We start from the raw sequence: 11,310 nt of genomic DNA, 5'->3' as shown, positions 1-11,310 counted from the left end.
TGATGTGTTTATTTGGACGGGAGGAAACAGTAGAGCATTAGATTCAGAATATAGACGTATTTGATAGCGGATATATATATATATATATATATATATATATATATATATATATATATATATATATATATATATATATATATATATATATATATATGATCCGGCGGTAAGAATGGAGGGCTCATCCTCTGAAGGGCCCCAGCCTAAGGACGGATGGAAGGCTGGTCAAGCGGGTAATGGTCCGAGCGGAGCTAGAAATAACCCATCCATGGACTTGGGTTTCCGACGCCAAGGCAGGAGGATCGAAGGGCCGAGCGGGAGACCGATCGGCTGGGATCGAAGGGCCGAGCGGGTGGTCCGTTCGGCCAAGATAAGGGCGAGGGTACAGAGGTGGCCGAGCGGCCTATGCGCTTGTCTCGGGATATGGGATGTCAGAGAAGGCATGTCTGATGATTAGGCCGTACACAAGATTGCACGATGGAAGATCTCGCCGTCACATCAGGGAGAGGTGGATACAGTAGCAGTATGGCCTCATGTATGCTCTTCTGACAGGCCCATACTTGGGTATGGTCTAAAGCAGATGACTGCTTCGATTGACGTGCCTGGGCTCTTTCGATAGTTCTATATAAGGCCTCCATTTCTTCACCGGAGGTACGCGCGTCTGGATCTTTGAAGCCACTTCTTTGCTATTTCCTCGCCTGACTTGAGCGTCGGAGGGTCGTCGCCGGGACACCCCTCCCGGCTCGGTTTTGTTGCAGGTTCGCCGGAGCATCTGAGGATCTAGTAGGGAGCGCCACGTCCCCAGCGTTCGTTGACCCCTGGTTCGGACAGGATCAATTTGGCGCCGTCTGTGGGAACGCACCTGCATCCGAACAGAGACAATGGACGAGGCTGGAAGGATACACAATGTGACACTCTCACAAGAAGAGTTGGACGCTCTGGTCGAGATGAGGGCCGCCAAACTTGTGGAGCAGAAACAGAAAGAGGCAGCCGAGCGGCAGGAGCAACAAGCAACATCTGCGTCGGGTGGCCGAGCGGAAGCACCTCAAACCACCGTGGCGTTCCATCGGGCCTTATTCCGCACCCCTGAAACCGTACCAGCTCGGAAAGATAGAGGATCTTCTTCCAACGAAATGCCCAGGCGAGACGCCAGAAAGGGGAAAGCTCCCCGAGCAGATTCATCTCCCGAGCGGATCAATCGCCAATTCTCGGAGGCTATTTTACGAGACCCTTTACCCAAGCACTACGTGCCTCCGACGATCGGAGAGTACAATGGAACAATGGACCCGGATGATCATCTGGGTAAGTTTGATAACACAGCTACACTCCATCAGTATACAGATGGAGTAAAGTGCCGCGTCTTCCTTACAACTCTCTCGGGATCGGCTCAACGGTGGTTTCGGAGGCTGCCGGACGGATCCATCACTAGCTTCAAGGACTTCCGAACGGCCTTCCTCCACCACTTCGCTAGCAGTCGGCGCTATTAGAAGACAAGTGTCAGCTTGTTTGCCATCAAGCAAGAGTCGAGAGAATCACTTTGAGCCTACATCCAGCGATTCAACCAAGTGGCGATGGATATCCCAACGGCCACATCGGAGACGATGATGAATGCCTTCACGCAAGGCCTTGTGGATGGGGACTTCTTCCGGTCGCTCATCCGAAAGCCGCCCCGAGATTATGATCATATGCTACATCGGGCCAATGAATACATAAACGTGGAAGAAGCACAAGCCGCCCGGAAAAAGGAAACTCCTACCGAGCGGGCACCTATTCATGCCGAGCGGAAACAGCACGCCGCTCAGCAGCCACCTAGAGGACCGAGAGCCGAAGCAATACGATCTCCCCACGCCAGGTCGCACGTACAAGAAGTGACTACCGCTCGGCCCAAGCCAAAGAAGAGGTGGACCCCTATGTTCTGCTCCTTCCACCAGACGGATACGCACAACACGAAGGATTGTCGAAGTCTTCCCTTCGTGGCCAATCCCGTTCCTAGAAGGGCCGAACGACGGTCACCTCCCACTGACAGGAGACAAAGGACTCATGAAGCTGACCGGACCCGCCCCGAGAGGCGACATCAATAGACACCCGAGCGGCACCGATCTCCGAGACAGGATAATCGCCAGGCGTCCAGAGAACGGTCACGACCGTCCGCTCGGGAAGAGGAGAATAGGAGCAATATTGCCAGAGGCGAGATCAACGTTATTGCTGGTGGGCCGACCGGAGGAGATTCCAACCGAGCCAGAAAGGCAGGCGTCCAGCAGCTCCAGATCCACGCAGTCGGTTGCAGCCAAGAGCGGGCAAGTGGGCCGGAAATCACTTTCAGACCCGGGGACTTAGAAGGAGTCGAAGTGCCCCACGACGACGCCCTGCTTATTAAAGCGGTAATAGCAAATTACACTATTCACCGCATATTTGTTGACACAGGGAGTTCGGTCAATATCATATTCAAGAAGGCGTTTGACCAGCTGCAAATTGATCGAGCCGAGCTGTTTCCCATGACAACCCCGCTCTACGGGTTTACGGGTAACGAAGTTCAGCCGGTCGGACAGATCCGGCTGGCTACCTCGCTGGGAGAGGAGCCGCTCAGAAGGACCAGGACAATAAATTTTGTGGTGGTTGATTCTCCCTCGTCCTATAATGTCATTTTGGGCCGACCGGCGCTCGGAGAATTCCGAGCAGTCGTCTCAACCTTCCACCAGAAGATGAAGTTCCCCGTCGAAGACAAGGTGGGAGAGGTACGGGGAGATCAGTTAGCAGCTCGGCGGTGTTACATAGAGATGGTCCGAGCAGAATCCAACTCCGCTCGGAAGGCGCCTCGAATCGAGGTAAATACTATCACTGAAAAGCCACCCGCCTTAATTTATGAGGAAAAAGAGGAGGTGCAGATTCATCCGACCAGATCGGAGGCCACGACTTTTGTTGCCTCTGATCTGGAGGAGAAGCAGAAGGAGGAGCTGATCCAATGCCTCCGACGAAATCATGATGTATTCGTCTGGTCGACACATGAATTGCCTGGAATTTCGCCGAGCATAGCACAGCATGAGTTGCATGTCCGACCGAACGCTCGGCCGATAAAGCAGAGAAAAAGGGATTTCAGTGCTGAGCAGAATGCCATCATCCGGGCGGAGGTAGAGAAACTTCTGGAGGCCGGCCACATACGAGAAGTGCAGTTCCCGAGCTGGCTGGCTAACGTAGTATTAGTCTCCAAGCCGGGCGGCAAGTGGAGGGTCTGCATCGACTTTCGGGACTTAAACAAAGCATGCCCCAAGGACTTCTATCCTCTGCCCCGGATAGATCAGCTGGTGGACTCTACGGCCGGCTGCGACTTAATTTGCATGCTTGACGCCTATCAAGGATATCATCAAGTGCCGCTCGCCCGGGAAGATCAAGAAAAAGTAAGCTTCGTAACGGCCGACGTCACATATTGCTATAATGTGATGTCGTTCGGATTGAATAATGTCGGGGCCACCTATCAACGCTTGATGAACAAGGTGTTCAAGGAGCAGATCAGGCGTAATCTGGAAGTCTATGTGGACGACATTCTTATCAAATCCGTCCGAGCGGCCGATCTCTACAAGGACATGGAAGAAACCTTCTGAACGCTACGCAAATATGGAGTCAAGTTAAATCCCCAGAAGTGCTTGTTCGGAGCAAAAGGGAGGCGTTTCTTGGGATATATAGTGACCGAGCGGGGAATTGAAGCCAATCCCAGCAAGGTGAAAGCTCTGCAAGACATGCCGCCTCCAAGGAATACAAGGGAAGTGCAACGGTTGACCGGTCGGATAACTGCTTTGTCCAGATTCATCTCCAAAACCGCCGACCGGAGCTTACCATTCTTCAAGATCCTGCGCAAGGCTACTAAGTTCCAGTGGGATGAAGAATGTGACCGAGCATTTGAAGAATTGAAAACATATCTAAATTCTCTGCCTATATTCGCCAAGCCGATCGGGGGTGAGTCACTTTATATGTATCTGTCGTCAACTGAGCATGCTGTAGGCTCGGCACTTGTGAGGGCGAGCGGCGAAGAGCAGCCGGTGTATTTTCTAAGCTACATTTTAAAAGATGCTGAATCTCGTTACACCGGGCTCGAGAAGTTGGCCTTTGCTTTGGTTCTAGCCGCTCGGCGCCTTCGACCATATTTCTTGGCTCACACCATCATCGTTCGGACGAACAGCCCATTAGGAAGAGTGCTGTTGAATCCAGAAGCGTCCGGACGGCTCATCAAGTGGACGACAGAACTAAGTGAATTTGACATCCAATATCAACCCCGCTCGGCGATCAAAGCGCAATCCTTGGCTGATTTTGTGACCGAAGTGCAGAGGCTATGTGGAGAATATATGTGTTTTCCACTCGGCTCGGAAGTGGGATTGGAATATTGCTGCTCTCACCTCAAGAAGAAAAGATGCACATATCCGTCCGACTGGATTACAAAGCCACCAACAATGAAGCAGAGTATGAGGCTCTCATAGTCGGATTGCAGGCAGCACGGCATGTGGGAGCCGGTCGGGTGACACTCTATTCGGATTCCCAGTTGGCCGCTCAGCAACTTTCTGGTACCTTTGAAATCAACAGCGTTCGGCTTAAGCTCTACGCTGAAGCCTTTGAAAGACTCAAAGCCACTTTCCGAGAGGTCCTTATTCAAAAGATTCCCCGAACGGAGAACCAGGCAGCCGATGAGTTGGCCAAACTAGCAAGTTCTATAACGCCGGTCGCCATTCAACAACCAATTGAAAAAGTACTGCTGGTGGCGCACGTCGACCGGATGGAAGGCCTCACATTTCCAAGCGACTGGAGGACGCCCATCATAGAGTTCCTCCGCTCGGGGGCCACACCGGCCGATCGGGGTGAAGCCCAGCTGCTCAGGAGGAGGGCCGGTCGGTTCACACTTATCGGCGATCAGCTCTACAAGAAGGCTTTCTCTCGCCCGTTGTTGAAGTGTGTGAGCTCGGAAGATTCGGCTTACATCCTCCAGGAGGTACATCAAGGATCGTGCGGAGGACATCCGGGCGGACGATCACTAGCCAAGAAGATTTTGCTAGCTGGATACTTTTGGTCGACCTTACAAATAGATGCCGCTCGGACAGTATCTACATGCCTTGCGTGCCAGAAGTATCACAACTTCTCCCACTGACCGGCAGAGGAGATGAAGGCATCAACCGTCTCATGTCCGTTCGATCAATGGGGAATGGATATCGTGGGTCCATTTCCGATGGCGACCGGGCAGAGGAAATTTTTGCTTGTGGCAGTCGATTATTTCTCCAAGTGGGTGGAGGCCGAGCCACTAGCCAGGATCACCGAGCAGATGGTCAAGAAATTCATCTGGCAACACATCATATGTAGGTTCGGTATACCTCGCCGATTGATTTCCGATAACGGGCGGCAATTCACAGGGAAAGTGCTGGAAGATTGGTGCAAAAGCTACGGCATCGAGCAACGCTTCACGTCCGTGGCTTACCCCCAAAGCAACGGTCAAGCCGAAGTAGCCAACCGGGAAATTCTCCGTATTCTGCACGCTCGGCTCGACCACGTGGGAGGAAGCTGGCAGGATGAAGTGCCGGGCGTTTTATGGGCCATCCGAACAACTCCTAAGGAAGGAACGGGCGTTACACCTTTTCATCTGGTATACGGCGGTGAAGCGGTCATTCCGGTTAAAGTCGGCGTCGAGTCCGTCCGGGTCCAGTGTTATGATGAAGGCAACGCCGAGCGGAGGAATATGGAGCTGGATTTGGTTGACGAAGAGCGTGCCAAGGCATCCGTTCGGCTGATGGCATACTGTCAACGGATGAAGCAAAACTACAACCGGCGCGTCATTCCCCGATCATTCCAGGTCGGCGACCTTGTCTGGAAGAAAGTCAAATCGGTCGGCGACGTCGGCAAGCTTGAGGCTCCGTGGGCAGGTCCCTTCAAAATCATCGAAAAGCTCCGCTCGGGCGCGTATTATTTGGAGGACGAGGACGGTCGGCAGCTAGATAGGCCGTGGAGCGCAAACCACCTCCAGCCTTACCGGGCGGGATGAAAGGTGTACCACTGTAAATCATCCTGTGTATTTTTTTTCGATTGAATACTTGAAATGCAGAAATGAAAAAGCAAAAGAACAAATATAAGGCATCGTCATCGATGAACGAAGGCCCCGCGCCGCTCGGCCGGTGGTAAATGGGTCGAGCCAAGCGCTCGATGAACGAAGGCCCCGCGCCGCTCGGCCGGTGGTAAATGGGTCGAGCCAAGCGCTCGATGAACGAAGGCCCCGTACCGTCCGGTCGGAGGTAAATTATCCGAGCCAAAATGCCCGACGAAGCAGACCCTGAGCCGTTCGGCCCGAAGAAGTAGGAAGATGGAAGCACATTGAGTATTTTCTGCTGAAAGGAAGGCCAAGGTCGCTCGACCTGGTAAGGAGTTAGCCTTAAAGACCGTCTAGCCCAGACGTTAAACCGTAGAGCCGCGCCGACCGGCTATAAATAACCGCGCCGTCGAGCACCGACGTTAAAAATCGAGAGACGAGCCGGCGTCTATAAATCCCCGAGCGGAAGATCGACGAGCACCGTCGTTAAAGATCGAGAGCCGCGCCGATCGGCTATAAATAATCGCGCCGACGAGCACCGTCGTTAAAGATCGAGAGCCGCGCCGACCGGCTATAAATAACCGCGCCGTCGAGCACCGACGTTAAAAATCGAGAGACGAGTCGGCGTCTATAAATCCCCGAGCGGAAGATCGACGAGCACCGTCGTTAAACATCGAGAGCCGCGCCGACCGGCTATAAACATCCGCGTCGACGAGCACCGTCGTTAAAGATCGAGAGCCGCGCCGATCGGCTATAAACAATCACGCCGACGAGCACCGTCGTTAAAGATCGAGAGCCGCGCCGACCGGCTATAAATAACCGCGCCGTCGAGCACCGACGTTAAAAATCGAGAGACGAGCCGGCGTCTATAAATCCCCGAGCGGAAGACCGACGAGCACCGTCGTTAAAGATCGAGAGCCGCGCCGACCGGCTATAAATAACCGCGCCGTCGAGCACCGACGTTAAAAATCGAGAGACGAGCCAGCGTCTATAAATCCCCGAGCGGAAGATCGACGAGCACCGTCGTTAAAGATCGAGAGCCGCGCCGACCAGCTATAAACATCCGCGTCGACGAGCATCGTCGTTAAAGATCGAGAGCCGCGCCGATCGGCTATAAATAATCGCGCCGACGAGCACCGTCGTTAAAGATCGAGAGCCGCGCCGATCGGCTATAAATAATCGCGCCGACGAGCACCGTCGTTAAAGATCGAGAGCCGCGCCGATCGGCTATAAATAATCGCGCCGACGAGCACCGTCGTTAAAGATCGAGAGCCGCGCCGACGAGCACCGTCGTTAAAGATCGAGAGCCGCGCCGATCGGCTATAAATAATCGCGCCGACGAGCACCGTCGTTAAAGATCGAGAGCCGCGCCGATCGACTATAAATAATCGCGCCGACGAGCACTGTCGTTAAAGATCGAGAGCCGCGCCGATCATGATCGTTCGCAAGTACTAGACTGATTAAGGACGATCGGCCGTCGGTTTGCCAACACTTCGCATTCACTGAAGGCAATTAGTATAGACAAGCGCTAAACGATTCTGAGGAAACAAGTCAATTGGTTAACCCGATCGGCCGTTTAGTAGGAAGCTAGGGGAGTCCAACTGATTCTACGAATAAGCAGCAACACACTAAAACGAGACAATGAAGGGCAAACAAAAAATGCAAGCAAAGGAACATAAGGAGGCCGAACGGCACGTACAAAAATTTTTGCATCCGCTGAGCGGATGAAATACAGAAAGCACTTGAAACAACTCGCCTCACTCTGGGTCTTCAAAATTAAAGAAGGCGTCCGGGATATCATCAATCATGGCCGCCAGGTCGGAGGCTGGAATGTGCATTTCCTCGGGAAGGTGGCCACCCTTCTTCAAGTATGCCATGGTGACCTTGACCGCCTCGAGGAAAGTTGAGGAGACGTTGCCACCGAATTTTGCGCCAAACCGCTCCGAGCGGAGGTATTCTTGGCGAGCTGCTGTTAGGCGACTCGACTCTCCCTCCTTATATTGTCTGAGCGCCGCTCGGGAGGCAATCAGCGAATCTTGAAGAACTTTCAGGTCCACCTCCGCTTTGGTGCGTTCAGCCGAGCGCCCTTCCCGTTCGGCAGCTAGTTGGGCTTCCAGATTCTTAGATTGCTGATCTAGGGCTCGGACTTCAACTTTCATTTTGTCCAGATCAGCAATCGCCCGCTTCTTCCGGCTGCTGGCGCGCTTCACGTCTGCATCGCGTGCCTTGACCAGGCCTTCAAGTCGAGCCACCTTTGTCGCCAAGTCGGCGGACTTCTTCTGTTCGGCCTCGAGGGTTTGTTTCTCCCGCTCGGCCGATGGACCCCCTGACACTTGGAGTTTCTCCAGGAGATCCTCTAGCTCGGCTAGCCGATGGCTAGTGGCGATTTGCTCAGCCCAACGCTGTAAGGGAAATAATAAGATCAGCGACCCGACGGAAACATGGCACAAGAAGAGAAATGAATTTACCTGAGTCGCCTGCTGCATATTGTTATCGCCGAGCTGCTTAGGCGTCATGAGGGCCACTTGAATCTGGGCGTCCTCGAAGAGCTTGGCGAGCGGGCCCGTCAGGGTTATTTCATGGACGGGGCTTGATGGCCGATCAGCAGACAGTAAATATTCCTCCGATGGGAATCGGAGGGTAGTCTTGATGGTCGGATGGCAGGACGGTGCTTCTTCAGTCGCGACCGCCTGATGCGAGGACTCTCCCATGGTGGAAGTTTCGCCCAACCGACGTAAGCGGCGACGAGTTTGGGGAGGAGAGCCAGAGGGCTGTGCGGTAGGCGAAGCCACGGGGGTCCCGATCTGCGTCGGTGTGCGGTCCGGCGAATCTACCCCGATCGGCGCTTGTGGTTCGCCTTGAGTCGGAAGGCTGGGGTCTCTTCGACGTTTCCGCCGAACTTCCAGTGGGGGATCCCCGACCTGGGGGACTCCCAGCTCTGCTGGAGCAGAGGAAACAGGATCCGCCTCAACCTCCGTTGAAGCGGCTGAGGTGACTTCTGTTTCAGGGGCAGACTACGTCCCCCCCTCTCCTGTAGCTGCCGGGCGGCTGGGGATAAGACCCCGCTCTGCGAGTTCTCTTTTAGTCGCCGCTTCGATTTCCACGGACTTCAACTTCAGATGATCGGTGGCCTTGGAACACCACATGACTTCAGCTGTAAGGGAAGAAATTAAAATCAATTAGACAAAAAAGACTAAGAGTAAAGAATCCTTACTCATGCGGAAGGGGAGATTTGCCCGAACGGGAGACAATCCGAAAATATACAACACCCCCTTGAGAAGCAACTGGTCGATCTTGTATCGCTGACCGGATAACCAGTTCGCCGCATGAAGATCATAGGCTGGGTTGCTTCTGAACTTGCCGAGCTCCGGCTGAGTCGGCACAGCGGTCTGCCATTTGGTTCGGAAGGCTGGCCGCTCGGGAAGTCGGATGTAGAAGAAAAACTCTTTCCAGTGTTTGTTGGAGGTCGACATATTATCAAAAAATTTAAAGCCTATTCTACTTTGGAAAATGAAAGTGCCCGGCTCGGATTGTTTGGGATAGAAGAAGAAGTGGAATATTTTGGGGTCAAGTGGGATACTGTGCAACTTAAAGAGGACAACCACCCCGCTCAGCAACCTAAAGGAGTTCGGCACAAGTTGGCCTAGCGGGATGCGAAAATAGTTACAAACCTCTAAAATAAAGGGATGGGTAGGAAATCTAAGGCCGCCCTGGAATTGGTCTAGAAAAAAACAAATGGTGCCGATCGGGGGGTCATGGGGCCGGTCAGTCGGGTCGGCTACAACTATTTCATAGTTATCGGGAATCCCATACGTCCGAGCAAGGCGCCGAGCACCCTCCTCATCAAACCGACTCTCCATGGTCAGATACCAAGGGCCATGAACACCAACACCGGGTTCGGAGGAGCTTGCCATCTCGAAGAAGCAAAAAGATAGCGAGGATTCGAAGGAATGGGAGCAAAAGAGGCAAAACAAGTTGGGAAGACCTTGTAAACGAAGGGAGAGGACTCACTGAGAAGGAAACGGACGGAAGAGATCACCGGGGAGAAGGTAGCAGCCGGAAGGTGGAACTGGATCGCCGGAGGCTGCAGCGCCAGAGGAGGCAGAAGGAGAAAGCACGAGCGAGCGTGCGGCAAAGGAGGAGAACTGAGGCTTTATACAGCCGGGATCAGTCGGTCTCCACCGTCCGATCTAGGTCACGACAGACAAGGACGCCATCGGGCCGTCCATTTTAAACGGGGGCGTCCCATCGTAAGTGACGCCGCCGCCACACAATGGTCGACACGTGACGCTCTGTCACCAAGCGCAATTAATGCGCCCATACCGCGCACGCTTCGCCTTAATGAAGAGGATTTGCGTGATTTTCGAGAAGATTTGGACAAGCAAACATCCACGTTGAGCGACAAGACAACCATAACTAAGAGCCGAGCGGCTGAACTTGGCAGAAGGGCCGAACGGCCCCAGGAATATTATAAGCGACTGAAAGGCGACGACCGCCCGCTCGGACACATAGTCCAGTCAGTCGGACTCACTGCCTCCTTCGACTAGACTTGAAGGGAAGGCAAGTGATCCGGCGGTAAGAATGGGGGGCCCACCCTCTGAAGGGCCCCAGCCTAAGGACGGATGGAAGGCTGGTCAAGCGGGTAATGGTCCGAGCGGAGCTAGAAATAACCCATCCATGGGCTTGGGTTTCTGACGCCAAGGCAGGAGGATCGAAGGGCCGAGCGGGAGACCGATCGGCTGGGATCGAAGGGCCGAGCGGGTGGTCCGTTCGGCCAAGATAAGGGCGAGGGTACAGAGGTGGCCGAGCGGCCTATGCGCTTGTCTCGGGATATGGGATGTCAGAGAAGGCATGTCTGATGATTAGGCCGTACACAAGATTGCACGATGGAAGATCTCGCCGTCACATCAGGGAGAGGTGGATACAGTAGCAGTATGGCCTCATGTATGCTCTTCTGACAGGCCCATACTTGGGTATGGTCTAAAGCAGATGACTGCTTCGATTGACGTGCCTGGGCTCTTTCGATAGTTCTATATAAGGCCTCCATTTCTTCACCGGAGGTACGCGCGTCTGGATCTTTGAAGCCACTTCTTTGCTATTTCCTCGCCTGACTTGAGCGTCGGAGGGCCGTCGCCGGGACACCCCTCCCGGCTCGGTTTTGTTGCAGGTTCGCCGGAGCATCTGAGGATCTAGTAGGGAGCGCCACGTCCCAGCGTTCGTTGACCCCTGGTTCGGACAGGATCAATATATTTTAA

The sequence above is a fragment of the Zingiber officinale genome, chromosome 6A (assembly GCF_018446385.1).
Source record: "Zingiber officinale cultivar Zhangliang chromosome 6A, Zo_v1.1, whole genome shotgun sequence".
NCBI lineage: Eukaryota > Viridiplantae > Streptophyta > Magnoliopsida > Zingiberales > Zingiberaceae > Zingiber > Zingiber officinale.
Note: the sequence above shows the minus strand (reverse complement) of the source record.